We start from the raw sequence: 21,735 nt of genomic DNA, 5'->3' as shown, positions 1-21,735 counted from the left end.
GAAAAAATGAGCAACATCCTTCAAAGGGAGAGTCCCAGGTGCTGGCTGATGCAAAGTAAGGCAGAGTAGAATGGAGAGATCTGGAAGCTGCACACCGGTCTGATAAGTGCCTTTTATTGATAAAAAAAAGCTGGATCATGGAGGTATACAAAACACTATAGCAGAAGTGTACAGGGATCAGCTGACGCGTTTTGCACTCACGAGTGCTTACTCATAGCTATGAGTAAGCACTCGTGAGTGCGAAACGTGTCAGATGATCCCTGTACACTTCTGCTATAGTGTTTTGTATACCTCCCCATGATCCAGCTTTTTTATCAATAAAGGCACTTCTCATCAGTCTGGTGTGCGGCTTCCAGATCTCTCTGTTCTTCTCTTCCAAAACAGTATTGGAAGTGACCTATGTAAAACTTCAGGTGACCCACAAACACAAAAACCAATAATTAACAGAAAATCCTTTTTTTATTTTTATTTTTTTATTTATTTATTTTTTATTTCATGATTGAACCCTGTGACCCACAATTAAAATTGATGCATGCTGTAAGTATTCTCTGTTACTATCCAAAAGACAGTTTAACTTTCTACCTGTTATCAAAAACAAAACCCCAAATAATTAGATTTAAAAAATACTTTGAATCAAAATGCTGTAATCCAAAAATATATAAAGTTACTTTGAGCACAAGAAAAAAAAAAATCTAAGTGGACAACTCAAGTTTTGCCTTCAATTAAAACCACATACACAGTCTGACATACACTGAGAGGTCAGGTGGTGAAGGACGTTCATTGGAGGAGGTACCATGTGATTTATGAGGCAAAATTATGGTTCAACGGGCGCCACAAAATGGTATGCCCACTGCAAAATGTGCCAGCACCTTTTATCTGAAGCTCTAGTGAATGTGAGTGGGGTATAGTGGGTGTTGGCAGATTGCTATGATTCAGATTATATAAACAGCAGGTCCTGATGTCGCAATGCTCTGCTTGTACAGGAAGAGCCATAGACCTTATGCGCAAGGCGTGTATTCTATATAATCCTCATTGCGCGGGTTTCGTCTCATGTTGTCATCTCCCATCGTTTCCTGCTCCTCTACGAGACGTAGATGTTCAGTTTCTGCATAGCTAGGCTCGGGATGTTTATCTGGACGTGACCTGACATGTGCTAGCCTGAAGATCGCAGCTGAGATGAGAAGCCTCTGCCTACTGACTCCCGTGTCACGGGCCTAAAATTCTGTCTGACAAGTTTCTACTTAGGTGAATCACACCAACTGCACTATTTAAAGTTTGTTTGTCACCTGTACAAATATTAATCGGCCATTTTGTGACCTGATTTGTTCTTCTTGGGCATGCAGCCAGGTGGTTCCGAGGCAAAATGGCAACTTGAACCTTCCGATAACAACCAGGGCACCGGGGCAGATAGGCCAGGGCTCTGATTTTTATGACTAGAGGTAAATGAACTGCCTATCTAGGTCTCCCTGCTTCCCTTCTTTGGGTACAAATTTAAGCCAAACTTGGCAAATTGGAGCGTGGGCTCAAATTCTCTAGATGCCACCTTTTTGTGTGGCCTATGGTGAAGCTGTAATTCACTGTTGTAGCCTATGCTACATTTAAGCAGCATCCCCTTCTGGCGGTTGCTCAAGCGTCTGTACCTCCACTGCTCAAGAGAAGCCTTGTATCTATTTTAGTAAGTAGGAGGTGCTCTGCAGTTGGCCAAGGTCAGAGATTGTGATGTTATCTGTCCATCCTCTGTTACTGTAATAGTGAGGGTGAAACTGACTTTCTCGAATCGTCTTCCAGGGCAGCATCCGAGAGATAGGCTCCTCCTCCCTAAAACAGGAAACACATTAGTCCACCATTATAAATTTCACACTCTTACCTGTGTGCCTCAGTTGTTTGTGTTTCCTCCGGACCCACAGGAGCTGCAAGAACGTTTGTTATTTTATTTTCACCTGTCTCTGTGCTTGTTGCAGGAGACCCCCTGCCAGCATCCCATACAGCCCAAGGGGCTTTGGGAGGGCGAGCAGGCGCAGCACTGGGCAACATTGCTCAAAGCCTGAGATTTCGCCCCTACTGAGGGGTCTGCAATCATCCCCCCAGGCTGCAGGAGGACTCTGTCATCCCCACCCCATGCCTCTGTTTAGGCCTGTGTATGCTTCCGCAAGCACCCCCCTCTGGCTTTCCGCAGAATCTGGAGCCCGCCAGGGGGGATGGATACATGCATAGATGGGCGCCCCCCCCCCCCACCGCCGCCGACCGCTGCCGAAATCCTCAGCAGCAGAGGGTCTAGCAGGGAGGGGTTTGCACCTTCTAAATTAGGTCCCTGGTGGCTGCGGCTGTCCCCCCAAACGAATCCGCCGCTCTCCGGGCGGCGCAGCAGCGTCCTCACCGCCACAGGCCGCTACAGGAAGTCGGGGGTGTACCAAGATGGCGCTGAGGAAGTTCCGCTTCCGGGTTGGCGGCCATTTTCCCGTAGTCTATCTACTGCGGAGATAGAGCAGGGACTCCTAGGGGCGGGAAGTTTAAAAAAAAAAAAAAAAGAGAAAACAGAATACAAATAGCAAATTTGTTCAATGCTACCCTTCACTACCAGCACAGTTACTCTACAATACAGCGGCATGTGCAGGTGTGTCCACCAACCTGCACGGGGTCAGCCGGGGGCGGGGCCGGAGCTTATGCAGGAAGCAGATAAAAAGGCCTCTAAGCAGAGGATCCTGGTGGCTGATCATGTCTGACGCTTCCCCACCCTGCCCTGCAGATCCTGCAAATCAGGACAGCTCCAAGGTAAGCCAGAATATTCTTGAATTATCTCTGTCTTAACCTCTTTACTGCCTATCTACAGGCAGTTCCTTTGACTCACGGGGTTTTTCTTTGTTGTTCTCTATGCTCGCTTGCAGGCAAAGACCCCTGAGGAAAGGAAGGCTAAAGGCAAAACATGTGCCTCATGCAGCCACAGGCTTTCCCCAGATTGGAAAAAGCCCCTGTGTCAGAAATGCTTAGACAAAATGGTGGCAAAAGAATCCACAGGGATTTTTGAAAGACCTGCTCAATTCTTTTAAGAAAGAAATTCAGAGCACCATGGCACCACTACGCTCAGCTATAGAGAAATTAGAAACGCCAGCAAGTGTCGCTCAGGCCAGTATCCCATCTACCAGCGGAACACACATTCCAAGGGAGAACAAGGTACAGGCAGAACAAGAGGTGGATTCAGATGAATCTGAACAATCTGAATCAGAAGACGGTATCTGTTCAGACTCAGAGGAGGAAGATGACACGACAGACTGCAACCTGTTTCCTTCTGAGGACACAGACAGTCTTCTCAAAGCCATCACTGACACTCTAGGCATTAAAGAACAGAAAACCGCAGAACTCACTATGCATGACAGAATGTACAAAGGGCTCCAGCCCAAGAAGCCAAGAACGTTCCCGGTACACCAAACACTTAAAGACATAGTCAAAAAGGAATGGGAAGACCCAGAGAAAAAGCTTTTCATCCCCGCCACAATCAAACGCAGATACCCGTTTGCGGAAGCAGACACCAAAACCTGGGCTAAATGCCCCAAGGTGGATGCCTCTCTGGCAAAAATCACGAACAAATCGGACTTGGCTTTTGATGACGCAGGTACCCTCAGCGACCCCATGGACAAGAAAATAGAAGCTCTCCTGAAAAGGGCATGGGAAGCAGGGGCGGCAAACCTAAATCCGGCTATTGCTTCCACCTGCACAGCCCGAACCTTGCTAATCTGGCTAACCCAGCTGCAAGATCTATTGGAGAACGACACACCCAGGGAGGAACTAATTAAAACCATCCCCACACTAACTAGAGCGGCAGCTTTCTTGGCAGATGCTTCAGCAGAAACTGTCAGAATATCCTCTAGGACCACGGCACTACTAAACTCGGCCCGCAGAGCCCTGTGGTTAAAATCCTGGGGGGGGGATGCACCTTCCAAGAACCGTTTATGTGGCATACCATTCACTGGAGACCTACTGTTTGGTCCCGAACTAGAAACAGTCCTGGATAGGACTGCAGCAAAAAATAAGGGGTTCCCTCAAATCAAGAAGAGACAAGGGAAGGCACCCTTTCGGCATTTCAAGAAATTCAATAAGCCAGGGGCAAAAAAGCACTGGGGTCAACAAAACAAGAAAGGCAAAAGTGAATTCATCCTCAAGCCTAATACCCAAAAGAACAAAAAACAATGACTGCCTTCAGGTGGGGGGCAGATTGGCGGCTTTCTCCCACCAATGGGAGGAGATAACAGAAAACAAATTCATACTGCGCACCATAACGGATGGTTACGCAATAGAATTCTCCAACCGCCCCCCAACCAAATACTTAGCGACCATGCTACCCAAGGACAGCAATCAAGCAAAGGTGTTTCTAGAATCCCTACAGAAACTATTAGATCAGAAGGTGATTTGTCACGTTCCCCAAGAGGAGGAACAAAAGGGCTTCTACTCACACATCTTCGCAAAAAGAAAACCATCAGGCAAACTAAGGCTGATACTAAACCTCAAACCACTCAACCGAGGAATAAGATACAAGAGATTCAGAATGGAATCTATCTATTCAATCAGGAACATCCTACCGCAGGAGACATTCATGGCAACACTAGACTTACAGGATGCCTACCTACATGTCCCCATAAGGAAGGATCACCAAAAGTTTCTAAGGTTCGCAATCCAGGGGCCAGCAGCTACGCTGCACCTACAGTACACAGCTCTCCCCTTCGGAATCTCCTCGGCTCCAAGAATATTCTCAAAAATAATGGCGGAAGCACTAAAAGGTCTAAGACAGGAGGGTATTGGAATAATACCATACTTAGACGACCTCCTGTTCTTTGCGGACTCAGCAGCAATCCTAGAAAACAACCTGCGCAAGAGTATGATCTATCTGCAAAACCTGGGATGGTTAATAAACGCAGAGAAATCGCAAATGATCCCAAGCCAGAGAGTAGTGTACCTGGGATACGTGCTGGACTCCAGACTGTCAAATTTTCCTAACAAAGGAAAAAGACGTAAAAATGACAGAAGCAATTACGTCCCTGCTAAGGAACCATTCCACAACGATCAGGCACGGAATGTCCGTACTAGGACTGATGACGTCTTCCATTCCAGCCATCACCTGGGCACAAATTCACATGCGACCCTTACAGAACTACATTCTGTCCCAATGGGATGGCAGGCAAGCATCCCTAGAAAAATCCATTCCCGTCCCCGCCACAGTCAAACAAACACTCTACTGGTGGCTCAACCCACTTCGGGTCATCGAGGGGCGCAGATGGGCTCAAGTCAATCCAGTCAGCATCACCACCGATGCAAGCGCCCTAGGATGGGGAGCCCACATGGAAGGGCGGTTCTCGCAAGGGAAATGGACACCCAAATGGGCACAAGCCTCCTCAAACTTGAGAGAGCTGAAAGCTGTGGGGGAAGCGCTAAAAACCTTCAAGCCAGCATTACAGGGGAAGGATGTAAAGATACAATCAGACAACGCAACGACAGTCGCATACCTAAACAGACAAGGGGGCACAAAATCCCAAAATCTGATGAGACTGACACAATCTATCCTACTGTGGACAGAAGTGAACATAAGATCGATATCCGGTATTCATCTAAAAGGAACAGACAATACAGTGGCAGATTTCCTGAGCCGGAAAACGATAAAACACACGGAATGGTCACTAAACCAAACAACCTTCACTCAAATCACCCAGAAGTGGGGAATACCCGAAGTAGACCTATTTGCTTCCAGGGCGAACGCAAAATCTCTGATATTTTTCTCCCTGGACCCTACAGATGGCAACAGCGGGGTGGATGCTTTCAACCAAAACTGGAAATGGCATCTGTGCTATGCATTCCCTCCAACTGCCATAATCCCAAAAGTAATCCAAAAAATCAAGGCAGAGAAAACAACAGTAATACTAATAGCACCACACTGGCCCCAGAGAGCATGGTTCAGTCATTTAAAAAATCTCAGCATACAACCTCAGCTGACACTGACGGACCGCCCGGATCTACTGTCACAAGGCCCAGTCAACCATCCGAACCACAAAATCTTGAAGCTCTCGGCTTGGTTACTGAGAGGGTAAAACTCCAGAACAAAGGCCTGTCGGACAGAGTAATCAACACCATCTTAAACAGCAGAAAGCCGGTAACGAGAGCCATCTATGAGAAAATAAGGAAAAAATTTGTTTCTTGGTACGAAGACAGACCAATCTCCAACGGTGGGATAATTCCAATAGTTTTGGACTTCCTACAAGATGGTGCAGACAAAAACATATCACCAAGTACCCTGAAAGTACAAGTTGCAGCACTTTCCTCGGTCATGGATACTAGACTAGCGGAAGACCCGCTGATAAGACGATTCCTCATAGCTCTTAAAAGATCCAAACCAGCCAAATTGTACAAAACTCCCACCTGGGACATGGGCACAGTACTTAAGGGCTTTCTCTCCCCTCCGTTTGAACCTATCGAGGACAGCTCAGACAAAAACCTCACGTTAAAAACTGCGCTCCTTCTGGCCTTAGTATCCGCCAGAAGAGTGAGTGAGATCCAAGCTCTATCTTCAATAGAACCATTTTGTCTAATACATCTGGACAAGATAATTCTCTCTCCAGATCCGGCCTTTCTACCCAAGGTCTCTTCTACATTTCACAGAACCCAAAACATCGTCATACCCTCACTTCCAACAACCATGGATAGTAGGAAAAGAAACATTTACAGCAAACTTGATGTAAGGAACACGCTCATAGCGTATCTCGAAAGAACAAAAGAATGGCGTAGAACGACCTCCCTCTTCATCCTCTATGCAGGAATCAACAGAGGGAAACCAGCTTCAAAAAGCACCATCAGCAGATGGATAAGGATGGCCATACAGATTACCTATAAGGCACAGAATCTCACTCCACCTAGTGAAATCAGAGCGCACTCAACTAGAGCCTGGGCAACCTCGGCCGCAGAGAAAGCAGGGGCAACTCCGGAGCAGATCTGCAGGGCAGCGACATGGTCGAGCTTCAGTACTTTCGCTAAGCACTACCGCATAGACCAGCTGTCTGACCAAGACCAAGCATTTGGTCGTAAAGTGCTCCAGTCTCTAACCCCACCCTAGTAAGTATTGCTTGATATATCCTCTCGGATGCTGCCCTGGAAGACGATTCGAGAAAACAGAGTTAGGTACCTGGTAACTCTTTTTCTAAGAAGTCTTCCAGGGCAGCACTAGTTCCCACCCTTGAAACAACAAAAACCAGGTACAGAGGGGGAGCTTGCAGCTTACAGGGAATTCCTTCGGTGCTTTAACATAACTGAGGCACACAGGTAAGAGTGTGAAATTTATAATGGTGGACTAATGTGTTTCCTGTTTTAGGAAGGAGGAGCCTATCTCTCGGATGCTGCCCTGGAAGACTTCTTAGAAAAAGAGTTACCAGGTACCTAACTCTGTTTTTGCCCAAAATTTATTTGAACTATATACTGTCCTTTTAACATAACCAGTAACCAGAAGCTGTAAAAACTAAAGCAAGCTATAAATTATTGTAGCGCTGGTAGATTTTCAATCTACCGCTTATAGGTAAATTTAGTGGGTTATCTGTTTATACATAGTCAGATTTGCCTCTGTTCCAGTTTGGCTGAGTTGCATGTAGTTTCACACTGTGACTGTGGGTGTCGTTGTTACCATGGGTCAGTTTTGGAAAGGCAACACGTTAAAGTGTATAAGTGCTCCTCTGTCCTGGAGATAACTCGGTGGAGGTGGTCCTCCGAGTTGCATTCTGGGAGAGGGTATTTATGGGACAGACGCCATGTTTTAGGGTCTTTCGTTCCACCTGCTGGCCCTCCTGGCCGACAGGTATGTGTTATAGGAGTACTACCTCGTGGTCCTCCGAGCGGGAGGCCCACAAGCCTGTCTGGGGCCTACCACAGCGGCAGAGGAATGGTCCTGTGCTGTCTGTCCTACGGGAAGAAGCTGGATAACTGAGAAGATCCCAGGGGAGGACCCCTCATGGAAGTATCATGCAGAGTGCTGGTCTGGAGAGGGGCCTGGTGACTCAGTTGGAGGACGCATCCTAAAGTAATCCTACCGCATAGTACTGCCGGGTCGGCTTAAAGGTTCCAGTGTTGTTTGCTATTCATCGTAAACCATTACATCCCGTCGCAGAGGATCGTACAGCTTTCCATTACATTTAAGTCTGTGGCAGAGACTTTTGTTTGTGCTATGTATCAGCTGCTAGGTTAGTGAGAGAAACCTATCTGGGCGGGCAAAGATTCAACTCTAAAAGGAGAGTACATTCATCTACAAGATTCCAATTTCTAATATTACACAAAGAAAAGGTATTTGAACTTCCCTGCAACTCTTCTTCTACCTCTTTCCTGCTACTTCCTTCAGTTACTCTTTATTAAAACCTTGGAAAATATACTCAAGTGTCCGGTGCCTACATTATCTGGTATTAAGCTCAACGGGACCCTAGACCCGGTTCTGGTGAAATTGAGGTAACGAAGGTGACGGTAACAGCCCGCTTTAAACCAGCAGCTCCACCGTGAGTTATTGCTACATTATGCAATTTTCCTTTTTCGCCACATGTTTAGGTGCATTTGTATCATGACAAAATGCTCTGCAAGTGCGCACCTGTTACTTATGCTTTTAACAATTAATGGCACTGCAAGTGTGACCTGGATTTCGGCATGGCAAAATGCATGTGTAGCGCCCTCTAACTAGTGTACATAGTTGTTTAAGTAGGTACATTTTGGCTTGGCTGCCAAATCTGGGTCAGGGCTGAGTGACTCAGCAGGCAGCATCTCTGGTAACGCCCCCTTCTCTCTGGAGCCTTGGAGAAGCTTCCAGAAGTAGAGGGTGGATTTTAGTAGGAGCTGCCTGGAGTATTGATCCTGGCCCCAGCCTATCACCAGTAGACAGGCTTGCAGGGGGTGGGTACCTTTTTTCTAAACACTTATCGGTCAGGCCAGCAAGGGGCAGTCGGGTGGAAGAATAAGGAGTGCAGAGGAGGCTGTCTGGTGGCCCTTGAGGTGGTGCTGGGATCAGTGGCCACAGGGATGTAAGCTGGACACTGGACTTTGCTACACAACTAAAGGGTCCCGGGGTCCCTGCTTGTAAAGGGCTCGTGCTTTTGCAAGATTCACTGAAGGTGTCCCAGCTGAGTCTGTTCCTTTTGCAAGTGAGTGCTGGAGGCAGAAGAGGAGTGAACAGTGCCTTGCAAAAGTATTCACCCCCCTTGGCATTTTTTTGTGTTTTGTTGCCTCACAACCTGGAATTAACATGGATTGTTTGAGGATTTGCATCATTTAATTTACAGAACATGCCCACAACTTTGAAGATGTGTTTGTTTTGTTTGTTGTTTGCTTCCCAATAAAAAAAAAAACAAATAGGACAAAATAACAGAACAAGTCAATGTGCATAACTATTCACCCCCCTAAAGTCAATACTTTAGTCTACAGAGCCACCTTTTGTGGCTATCACAGCTCCAAGTCGCTTTGGATAAGTCTCTATGAGCTTACCACCAGGATTTTTGCCCATTCCTCCTTGCAAAACTGCTCCAGCTCATTCAAGTTGGCTGGTTTGCGCTTGTAAACAGCAATCTTTAAATCTGACCACAGATTTTTGATTGGATTGAGGTCTGGGCTTTGACTAGGCCATTCCAACACATTTACATGTTTCCCCTTAGACCACTCAAGTGTTGCTTTAGCAGTGTGTTTGGGGTCATTGTCCTGCTGGAAGGTGAACCTCCATCCTATCCTCAAATCACACACACAGTGGTATAGGTTTTGCTCAAGAATATCCCTGTATTTAGCACCATCCATCTTTCCCTCAACCCTGACCAAGTTTCCCAGTCCCGACTGCTGAAAAACATCCCCACAGCATGATGCTGCCACCACCATGTTTCACTGTGGGGATGGTGTTCTTTGGGTGATGTGTTGGGTTTGCGTCATACATAGCATTTTCTTTGGCCAAAAAGTTACATTTTAGTCTCATCAGACCAGAGCACCTTCCTCCATACATTTTGGGAGTCTCCCAAATGCTTTTTCGCAAGCTCAAAACGTGCCATTTAGTTTTTTGCTGAAAGTAATGGCTTTCTTCTGGCCACTCTGCCATAAAGCCCAACTCTATGGAGCATACAGCTTTTCGTCCTATGTACAGATACTCCAGTCTCTGCTGTGGAACTCTGCAGCTCCTCCAGGGTTACCTTAGGTCTCTGTGCTGCCTCTCTGATTAATGCCCTCCTTGCCCGGTCCGTGAGTTTTGCTGTGCGGCCGTCTCTTGGCAGGTTTGCTGTTGTGCCATGTTCTTTCCATTTAGTTATGATAGATTTGATGGTGCTCCTAGGGATCATCAAAGATTTGGATATTTTTTTATAACCTAACCCTGACTTGTACTTCTCAACAACATTGTCCCTTACTTGTTTGGAGAGTTCCTTGGTCTTCATGGCAGTGTTTGGTTAGTGGTGCCTCTTGCTTAGGTATTGCAGCCTCTGGGGCCTTTCAAAAAGGTGTGTATATGTAATGACAGATCATGTGACACTTAGATTGTACACAGGTGGACATCATTTCACTAATTATGTGACTTCTGAAGGTAATTGGTTGCACCAGAGCTTTTTATGGGCTTCATAACAAAGGGGGTGAATACATACGCACATGCTAATTTATCAGTTTTTTTTATTTCTGAAAAATAGTTTTAGGTATATATTTATTTTTCTAATTTTACTTCACCAACTTAGACTATTGTGTTCTGATCCATCACATATAATTCAGATTAAAAAAAAACCATTGAACTAAAGGCTGTAATGTAATAAAATAGGTAAAAAGCCAAGGGGGTGAATACTTTTGTAAGGCACTGTACATAGACTGTGTATAGGAAAGATTGTCCCTGAAGAGTTTTTCTGAAGTCAAATGGGCATCCCGTAATACCCCTATCCCCATCCAAGTTAAATTCCCTCAATAAAATACAAAAACAAAGTAGTGGACTGTTCACTGACTCAAGTGTGGCTGTGGAAATTCGGTGTGCCTGGCTGTGCAGGGTGGACAATCCTAGTACTACTTGCAGCTCCTACGTGAGGTGCACTACACATGTTTTCTGTGCACTCTGTGGCGCGTTTTGGAAATGTCAGATGTAAATAGAGCCTTAGGCCTCCTTCACACTGAGACCTGTACATTGTGAAATGGACTGTTTTGTTTATGCAGCTTGAGCCACCAAGCTCCGTGCAGATGTAGATCTATGGGGACACAATGGTGGCACAGATGTTGTCTCATTTGGGGTTGCACCCCTGTCTAATTAAAAAAAAAAAAAAAAAAAAAAGTGTATCGGGGCCGCTCACATGCACCCACGTGCATGTCAAGGTAGGATAATTTTGCTCTGTCTGTGCATCCCCATAGACCTAAATAACCGGAAACGCAGCACCTGGTGACTTAATCTGCATAAACTAATGGCCAATTATGGGTCCCAGTAGCTGTGTGAAGGAGGCCTAAGAGTTAATAAAACGCCCATTGATTTGGAATTATACCTCGTGACTTACCCATGTAGAAGGTGGTAGTGTAAACACCAGAGACAACAGTCATTACGATCCCATAATTGTTAGATCCAGTTCACGCAGCATAGAGGCACAAAGCCCGGGGTAATTTGTAACTTGAAACTAACCACAATATAAAACCAAACTGAAGTGATGACATCATATCCAGAATCCCCAGAACCAGAGGCTAATGAGGCCTGGGGGTCAGTATTGTTGGCATTCTGCGATGTCATACACAGACATCCGCGTGTGTTGTTGTGTTTTTTTTTTTTCTTCAGCCCCTGATATAATACTATTGGAGACTCTATTTCTGTAGGCGAGCATATTTATCACCATGGATGATGAGGAATATTCCTTTCCTTGTATGGCGATGATCCCCTAAGGACCACTGAGTGTAACAGACCCTCCTAACCGATATTAGTGATCTGGCCTACAGCTTTCCCCAAAGAGCTTGGCATTTACCTACACATGCTTGTATAATGTATTTTCCCAAACATCAGTTTCTCATTCGGGAAACTGGTATGGCCAGAACAGAACCATTGGCATTTTTATGTGTACAGCCATTCATTTCTATGGTTGACTGTGTGCCTACCTGTTTTTCCATACCTGTGTTGCTGTGTTTTTAGGGCCTATTTTGGGCATCTTTGCAGTGCGTTGACGCACACATTATATTGGGAACTGATATGCATAGAATTCAAGATAGATTTTAGACTTGTCTAAATCTCCCTTTCCTCTGAAGCCTGATCTAGGTTCGGATCGCGCTTCTAAAACTACTGGCAGGTGGTAGGGACGCAATACTACGCCTCCTCACCAACTGTTTTAAACCCTTTTTTTTTTTTTTTTTTTTTTTTTTTTTTTTTTGTGGCACTTCCCCTTTTGCTTTTTGTGCCACAGGGACGAAGTGAAACATTGCAGCAGCGACGTGTAAACATCCAGTCCGCTGCCTATTGCAGCTTAAGGGGAGCAGTTGGCAGGCTGCAAAAAATGTGGCTCAGCCACTTATTTTTGTGCAACTCTATACCCCTCACTAAATGCAAGTCTAAACGAAGTCTAAGGTGGCCCATTCAGAATTAATGGACGGCAAGCATGCCAAAAAAGGGGCCAAGTACCATTTCTGGCTGCACACCACACCTCCATGCATATCCCTTGGTAAGACGCATTGGGGGTGCCATTCATTATGAATGGCACCACACCAACATACTGTAAGTTGCATTGCTGCAGGTTACGGCAATGCAATAGAACCTTAAAGTGTACCTAAACCAGGGAACAGAAATTGTATATATTACAACTGACCAGTCTTTAAATGTGATGGCTGCATTTGTTTTGTTTTGTTTAGGTTATTTTCACTTAATGATTCTGATAGTAATACAGGTCCTGTTTTAGGGTGACCATGCTCACTTACTTACTGTACTGTATGTATAGAGGAGCAGCGTTGTCATCCTCAAAGTGTATCAGGAAGTACAGCTTCTACCTTCCTTTGTGCCATAACATGGGTGGAGGTGTTCTGTAGTTCATAGAGAACTGGGATTCAGCCCTACAGAGTACCCAGCACAGGATTTCCATCAAGATCCACAGATGTTTTAGAACTTATCAAACCCTTGGTATGGTATATTCAAAGCTGAATTGTGAGGAAAACAAAAAGTTCTTCTTTGCAGTGGGGCTGTTCTAGCACTGCAAGGATTAACTGCTCATTTATGTCTAGGGGGACCAGGTAAAACCCGTTTTACAGAAAGATGGAGACTTTGCAGGGGCGCTGTGGGAGACTGGAGGGCACTTCAGGGGCAAGGAGATACTGTGGGACACTGTTGAATTTTGGGAGCGGACACTTTGGGAGACTGGAGGGCACTTCAGAGGCAAAGGGGCAAGGAAGTTCTGTGGTAGGTTGAACAGCAATGTGGGACATGGTGTGACACTGTGTGAACTTTGGGGGCATACTGTGGGAGACTGGAAGGCACTTCAGGGGCAAGGGAGTCCTGTGGAAGGTTAAGAGGTACTGTGGGACACTGTTGAATTTGGGGGGCACACTGCGAGACACTGGAGGGCACCTCAGAGGCAAAGGGACAAGGAAGTACTGTGGGAGGTTAGGAGGCACTGCAACATACTGTTGAAGGCTGGAGGCACAATGAGGGGACTGGAAGCTCTGCAGCGGGGGGGGGGTTGGCTGTGGGCATTGGGATCATGGGTGCATTATGAGAGCTGGAAGGCACTGTGGTAGTTTAGGGGCTCTTCAGCTGGCTGGAGGTGGGAAACCATGACCAGGCATTGGCCATGCCAGGTATTTGGGCCCCACTGATCTGAAGCAGGGGTCTCCAAACTGTGGCCCGGGGGCCGGATGTGGCACTTTACTTGCCTTTTTCCAGCCCTTGTGGCACCATACTCCCCACTGAGAGAGACATTATTCTGCCAACTGACATCAACAATAGGGAAGTATTCCCCAACTAATACCAAATGTGTTGATGTTTACTCCCACTGATGCAAGTCAAATTTCAACTCCCGCTTGCCACAGTCCGGCCCACCTAAAGTCCGCAGAACAATAAACTGGCCCTTTGTTTAGAAAGTTTGGAGACCCCTGATCTAGAGTACAACTTATACCATAGAAGGTTTTCAGTTGCTTGGAGTCCATGGATGAGACCTGCACCAATCCTGTTACCTTATCTTTATGATTAAAGAAATTCCTACACCCCCATCCCTGGAGGCTATGGGAGCATTTGTGTAATAGCAGCTGAAAGGCAGAAGGTGTGGTCTGGGGGTGTTTTGATAAAGAAGATTGCCAGCTCTGCCAAAAGCCTATCTCCATCTTAACGGCAATGTTGTAATTCTGGTTTTATAATTGCTTCAGCAAACGTATTACTCTGTGTTAAGAACAAAACTGTAGATCAATAAATACTAATGTAGACATGAAGTAAGGGTTGCACAACTAAGATCAGAAGATTTTGAGTCATAGATTTGTTTTTTTTGAGGCCAAAACAGTCTGGGACTCAAAGAATTACTAAACAGAAGAAAAAAAATGTAATATATAGCAATTTACCTTTTCCATGGGTGTGTATGATGGCTGAATTGGTTTCTTTTTTTCAGTTTAATTGTAGAAAATAACTGTGAACAGGTGCCTAATGTATCATGCCTCCATCCCCATATATAACACACAACCAATATTCCTCCGCGGGACTTTAAATGGAGCATAATACAAATGTAAAAAAAAAAATCAATTTATGATACAGGAATTTGATGTATAAAGTACATATTAAAATGTTTGGCATATCAAGTCAATGGGTTACAAGTAACAATATATAATGTACATCAAGCTGGTATATTTTTATGTACATGCTTTTCATAACCAAGATGATTTCAGTATGGGAGAGAGATGCATCTTGTAACTTGACGTGTTTCGTGAATACTTTCACTTCAGGAGCAGATGCCTCCAACAACAGAACTCTATACTAAAAAAACAAATGCATAAAATATATTAAAGCACTCCCTAGAAAGGCGGGGGGTACCACCACCCTACATATTGATGTTCTAAAAAGGGACTTCCAAACTAGCTTGGAACTTGATAAAACATGGTGCCTCCAAATGGTGACCACGCTGCTCAGTGTCTGACACTGGAGTAGTGGAAGGGGTTCAAGACTCCCAATGGGAAAACCAATGAGGTGGCACAAGAGATCATGGCTATGGTAATACAAATGTGTATATATACCAAAAACCAACCTGAAAAAGAGGGTAAAAAGAAATTAAAGTGTATTAAAGCAGAGTTCCACCCAAAGATGCACCTTCTGCTTATACGCTTTCTCCAAAAGGCTTCATTGCCGGGTTCCCTTTACCAGGAATGGCAGCACCCGGGAGTCGCGCCGAGGATCGGCTGGGGTGCCGACATCGCAGGCTCCCTTGACAGGTATGTGTCCATATATTTAAAACTCAGCAGCTACAGTTTTTGTAGCTGCTGACTTTTAACTTTTTTCACCCAGGCTGGACCTCCTCTTCAAGTACCTCCCCAGGTACTGTTATTATAGATAATAAAAATTATCTCAATGTGTTACAAGTGAGGTTAATATGTATGCTAGGGAGTTGCTATACTAAATGTGTGTTGATAATGAAAACGTAAAAAATGTGTAATGTCTGAAACCCCAAAATAAGTACTGATTGTACTAGACCCATATAAATGTGTAGTGTGAGACAGAAATCTTGCCACCAAGGACAAAATCTATTAGGCTAAGAACATTTTTCAGTGAGCACAGAAAATACCTGTTGATCCTGCCAGAAATGTAGTGTCCTTGTCCCTTCCTGTGAGTTGTAGAAAAGACCGCAAAAACAGTCTTCTCTAGCCTTTTGTAAACTACACATCTCATTAATCCACCATGTAATAGTGTAATAGTGATGAGCAACAAGACATGTTTGAAGTTTTGGCCTGTGTGACAACCATAAATTCCTCCATAGATACAGTTAGTGTTACTAAACCCAGGACCCTGCATTCACTATATCTGGTCTCCCACTGTACACAGAACATGGAAATGAAGTTATTTTAGTAAATATAAACTGCTAAATACCTTTCTCATTTAGACGTATACATCAGTCTTGTGACTTCTATCAGTGTCTGGTTAAAGCTTGTAGAATGGAGGCGTTTTCATTCTCCTTTGTTTGTCCTATGAGGCTGCAGGACCCCTGACCATCTGTCTGGATAGTGCTGATCGCATGATCACAAACTCTAGCAATGCACATCAAACTGAGCATGTGCAGAGTGCCCCTCAAGGCTCTGTTCTATCAGGAGATGGATTGGGGATAGTGGGAGGATCAGAGAAAACAGGATCAAACAGCCTTTTTACACAATAGAGGATTACCACCTTAGGTTCCCCAGTGAGCATAAAAGTCATGCTTTACTGCCTATACAGACTAATTTTAAGTGTTATTCATCTCAAAATGTCTAGTGAACAGGGTGGAATTGAGATTCACCCAAACTCTAAACCAGCCGTTCTCAGACTTTTTAACATGTAGAAACCCTTGAAATAACTTCAGGGAACTCCTGCTAATAATTATGTTTACAGCGCACAGTACATTAGTGTGACGGTCAGTGGGGAAGAATGCTCCTTACATTTGTTGTCATTGGCAAGAATTTCCCCCTTACAGATAGCAAAAAAAAACCATCATTGGTTACTTATCAGAGATGCTCTGATGAAGAGGGCATGTCCCTCGATATGCGGCAGCTGTAGTTGACACTTGTGAGGACCCGGAGTGTTTTCTGGCTTCTGTACTAAGCATTTCTACCTTGGCTTTTGTGAGTGTGCCACTTATTTGTTTTTATTCAATACATTAAGACTGTAATGACTGTAAAGGCCTTTGCATGATTTTGTTTTGTCTGAGTTATTTTGTCAATTAGAACTCCTCTTAATTGCTTGTGGAGTCATTTTGAGGATGATATTTCATTTGTGTAGGTGCTTATTAGACTGAGAAAAAAGACATAGTAAGGGATGAATTCATAAATCTCTGAATTTATTGTGGTAACAAAAATCTGGAAGGCCATATGTGACATTCACTCCAGTAATGACTTAAAAGGGAGATGGTAATTCTGAGCTCCATTGCCAAAAGGTTTCCTTTAGTCACTTCAGCGCCAGAAGGTTACCCCCCCCCCCCCTTCATGACCGGGCCATTTTTTGCGGTACAGCACTGCATTACTTTTACTGACAATTGCGCGATTAGGGGACGCTGTACCCAAATAAAATTTTTTTCCCCCATAGAACTTTTTTTGGGTGGTGTTTGATCACCTCTGAGGGTTTTATTTTTTGCGCTATATACAAAAAAAGACCGACAATTTGAGAAACAAACCATATTTTTTACTTTCTGCTAAAAAAACGCATTCCATTAAAAAAAAATGTAAAAAATACTAATTTATTCACCAATTTAGGTCAATATATATTCTGCTACATACTTTTGGTTAAAAAAAAAAAATCCTAATGCGCGTATATTGATTGGTTTGTGCAAAAGTTTTTTATAGCGTCTTGTCGCCTGACAAATCGCCCCTGTGTAAACCGGCACTTAGGAGCAAAGCTACATTTTAGGCCTCGTGCACACGAGACGCCAGTGCAAACTCTGCTGAACACATGTTTTTAAAAGCTGAAACTGGCGTTTAGAAATGCCCGTTTTGCTGCGTTTGCGTCTAGAAGCGTCTGCAGAGCAGAAAATAACATTTTGTGACCCAACTTTGGGGCCCCATATCTTGGGGCCACTTGGTGCTAGAAACCCCAGAAGACCAAAGACCTAGCACTATAACATATACAAATTTGGGGTTCCTAGCACTAAGTAGTACCTGAGATATTTGGCCCCAAAGTCGGCTAACAAAATGTCATTCTCTGCTGCAGAAGTGCTTGACATTTTGCAACTTGATTTTGGGGCCCCGTATCTCGGGGGCTACTTAGTGCTACTTATAGTGTTAGTCCAACTGTGTCAGCACACCAAATTTGGGGTTCCTAGCACCAAGTGGCCCTGAGATACGGGGCCCCAAATTCGGGTCGCAAAATGTCAAGCACTTTTCTGCAGCAGAGAATGACATTTTGTGACCTGAATTTGGGGCCCAATATCTCGGGGCCACTTGGTGCTAGGAACCCCAAATTTAGATATTTTATAGTGTTAGTCCAACTGTGTCAGCGTACCAAATTTGGGGTTTCTAGCACCAAGTGGCCCTGAGATATGGGGCCCCAAAGTAAGGTTGTAAAAAACACTTATAAACGCAAACGCGGCTAAACGCGGGTACCGGCGTTTAGCCGCGTTTGGCGTCTGAAACGTGGAAAACTTTTGCATCTGAACCCATTTTTTTTTTTTTTTTTTTTTGCTTCTGGAAAAACGAGGTTAAACGCAACTGCCTAAAAAACGCCAAAAAACAAGACTGTGTACATGGACACATAGGATAACATTGAATGGGTTCAGGGGCAGTTGAAAAAAGTGTCCAACTGCCTCTGAACACGAGTTTAACAGCGTCTCGTGTGCATGGGGCCTAAGATAACAAAATCCCAATTTAACAAGAATTCAACTACAGGTGAGTCTGATTATTCATTAAACAGGTGTCCAGCAGACAGTTGATTATAAAAGGGTGTTACTTAATGAGGAGTTCCAGTCAAAAAAAAAAAAAAAAAAAATTAAAAGTCAGCAGCTACAAATACTGCAGCTGCTGACTTTTAATTGGACACTTACCTGTCCCAGGGTCCAGCGATGCGGGGGATCGAAGCCCCGCTCGTCTCCCCCTCCGTTCAGCGGCGCCGGCGTTGCAACTGTGGGCGCCGGGCTGTGGCTTCACAGCCTGGCACCCACTGCGCATGCGCGAGCGGCGCCGATCGCTGTGATTGGCCGCTCCGACACCTGGGACCTGTAATGGGTCCCAGATGATTGACAGGAGGGAGGGAGCAGAGCTGAGCCCTTCCTGTGCCGAGGGGGAAGTGATGTCACCAGCCCAGGCACTGGAAGAGGCAGACTACGAGGGACCCCCTAGCAACAGGCATTTAGAGGTGAGTTAAAAAAAAAAAATCCAAATGTTTTTTTGTATTAGCTAAACAAATGCTCTATAAAACATAGCTTTGTTAAAATTTTGGAAATTGTGTTTGAGATCTTGATTAAAATCTTACTTTTCAAAAGGGTGTGTACTCATTTATGCTGAGCACTGGATGTATGTAAAGTGCTGCGTGAATTGTATAAATACCTGCAATAAATAAAATTCCTAAGCGTGGAATTGGCGGATAACCGCGACAGCTGAGCCCGTACGGTGTAATGACAGGCTGTCTGCAGCTATTCGTGACTTGTGATGTGATGTGATAAGGATGTAATGAAACCAAAAGGTTTTTTATTTATTTATTTATTTTTTTTGTTTATTGGCATATTGATAAGGTGGGGGAGGAGAGAGGAACCAATGAAAATTTTATACTTTTGGGGAGGTATCTTTTCTGATCTTAATGAAAATTGCTGAATGAAGCAAGTGTCGGCAATCGTCACCAGGTATCTTTAAAATGAAATCCCTGATGAGACTATCTTGACACAATGGCTTGTAGTCCAGTTGTGTTAATCCTCACTGACATTGCACAGGGTGTTGCTGTCTGTAATGTGGAAATGTGACCGGTTTCTTTAGTTCGAATTTGGTTTCGTTTGTTGCAAGCCTGAGCCTGCCATTCTATAGAATTCCCATTCCCCGTACTGGGAGATCAGTGACCAGAAGACATTTGGGTATACTTGTATAACCTGTGTCTGTTCACTGAAAAAAAAAAAAAAAAACTACTTAAAAAAAAACAAATTAAAAGCCACGAAAGAGTTGTGAAGATGGCAAATTCAGAAAAAGGAAAATCTCTGTTTGGAGGCATCTAGGTGCTGATTTTGTTGGCTGCTTATTGAAAATGCTTCCTATTCCAGTACGCTCAGGGATGAATGAAGCCTTTAGAGGTGTTTTTTAATTAAAAACAAAATAAAAATAAAACACACCACACACATACAGGGTTAGAAATCTGTTCAAGAAGAAAATTTCCATTCCTCTACTTTTTAATTAAAAAAAAAAAAAAAAAAAAAAAAAACCCTGTATGTGTGTGATGTGTTTTATTTTCTTTTTCTTTTTTTTTTTTTTTTTTTTTTTTTTTTTGGAAAAGTTCTTTAGTTTTCAAAATCGAAAGTTAAAAGCAAACTAAATTTAAGTACTTTTTTGAATTGACATCTATCAAGTCATCGTATATACTGAGAATTTTTGTACAGACCTTTTTTATGAAAGTCTATTATTGTATGGCCAACATAATAGAGGCCTAACCAATGACCATTTGAAAATTGTGATGCCACCTTCAGAAAATGCTACCATGATCTTGTAAGTTCAGTATCTTGAATGCATGAAACGAGTGTGTGCAAAGTCACCATCAGAATCTCCTGTACATCAGAGTGCCCCAAACATCAATTTTCCCCATTTGGAGTTGTTCCCATTATTTGTCCCCACAAGAGGCCCCCATGGCTTGCATGGGTGTCCCCATCCGAGGCCCCCATGGCTTGCATGGGTGTCCCCATCCGAGGCCCCCATGGCTTGCATGGGTGTCCCCATCCGAGGCCCCCATGGCTTGCATGGGTGTCCCCATCCGAGGCCCCCATGGCTTGCATGGGTGTCCCCATCCGAGGCCCCCATGGCTTGCATGGGTGTCCCTCCTCACCACTGTAAGTGTAGCTGTAGCAGCAGGATGGGAGCTGGGAGGCAGAGCAGGTCTGTGAGGAGGAATTTGCATCATGCTGGGGCATGTGCACCATTGGTTTCTAGAATGCCAGTGGTCCTAGCAACCAACTATGGGGATTAGACAGTTGTCACTAGAACATGTCTCCCTGTTATAAGTTTTCCTTTCTGTACTTGTTCTGGTGACGACTCCAAATTCCAGATGGGGGAGCGGGCAAATCTCCCCAGTAGGGATGCAGACATCCATTCAAACCTGAGAGGTTCTGACCCTTCCCTACCCTAATGTCTACACCTCGGCCACAGCCCAGCAGAAGTCTATAGAAGGGGAAGGTGGACTAGATTAGGTCAGGGGAAAGGGGGAGATGTGATAAGTGTACTTTGTTTTGAAGTGTTCCTACCCTTTAATTTCACAAACCCTGCTGAGGAAAGCTCTATTGTTGTAATTGCAGTGTGAGTAATTACCATACCTCCCAGACTGGTTTCCATATTAAGCTTGTGCAATTCATGTAAATATACACACTAGGCGTGTTGAATTTAAATGTGTAAATAACACATTTGCAGGTCTTGTACAGTATTTCAGCTATAGGAGAGCTGAGAGTGGCTTGTGTAAATGAAGACTATAACAGCTGATTTTTTTTTTTTTTTTTTACAGTGTATTTCCACTTTTGCAACAAAATTGGGATAACACCAACTTCATCCACTTGCAGATTGTGCAGGCAAAGTGATGGACCCGTATATCGCTGCCTGATTGTGGGCATGCACCCCCCCCCACCCCACTGATTGATCTCAGCCAATGATTCATGGTCGGACCTGCTGTTTGGCTGTGTCCAATCAAGAGCCCTGTTAACAATCAACACAGAGCTCTGTACAGAGGGAACAATCTGTTTCTCATCTTTAGGGATAAGAAACAAAGATGTTTAGTAAAAAGCAACATATAATGCACACATTTGATCACCCTAGACCCCTTCCAAACCAGTGTCAGAGTGACAGTGTATAGCCATAGAAGTAACATATTTTTTTTTTTGTTTTTTTATGCAATTTTTTTTTAAAATGCCAATATGCTGTGTATAT

At 44.3% G+C, this 21,735-nt stretch overlaps 1 protein-coding gene and 1 long non-coding RNA gene across 2 annotated transcripts in view; one reads left to right on the top strand and one right to left on the bottom strand.

Annotated features, from left to right (window-relative positions):
* The window catches only part of LOC141132186 (phospholipid-transporting ATPase IC-like), a 148,056-nt gene that overhangs the window by 18,240 nt on the left and 108,081 nt on the right, over positions 1-21,735 (top strand). The window lies entirely within an intron of this gene.
* LOC141132201 (uncharacterized) overlaps positions 13,710-21,735 on the bottom strand; it is a 154,894-nt gene continuing 146,868 nt past the window's right edge. The window contains exon 6 of the long non-coding RNA XR_012242868.1: positions 13,710-14,932. This is a non-coding gene — a long non-coding RNA (uncharacterized lncRNA). The remainder of the gene's footprint in view (positions 14,933-21,735) is intronic.

This window comes from Aquarana catesbeiana, linkage group LG01 (assembly GCF_042186555.1).
Source record: "Aquarana catesbeiana isolate 2022-GZ linkage group LG01, ASM4218655v1, whole genome shotgun sequence".
Lineage (NCBI taxonomy): Eukaryota > Metazoa > Chordata > Amphibia > Anura > Ranidae > Aquarana > Aquarana catesbeiana.
This window is presented reverse-complemented; position numbering and strand designations above follow the sequence as displayed.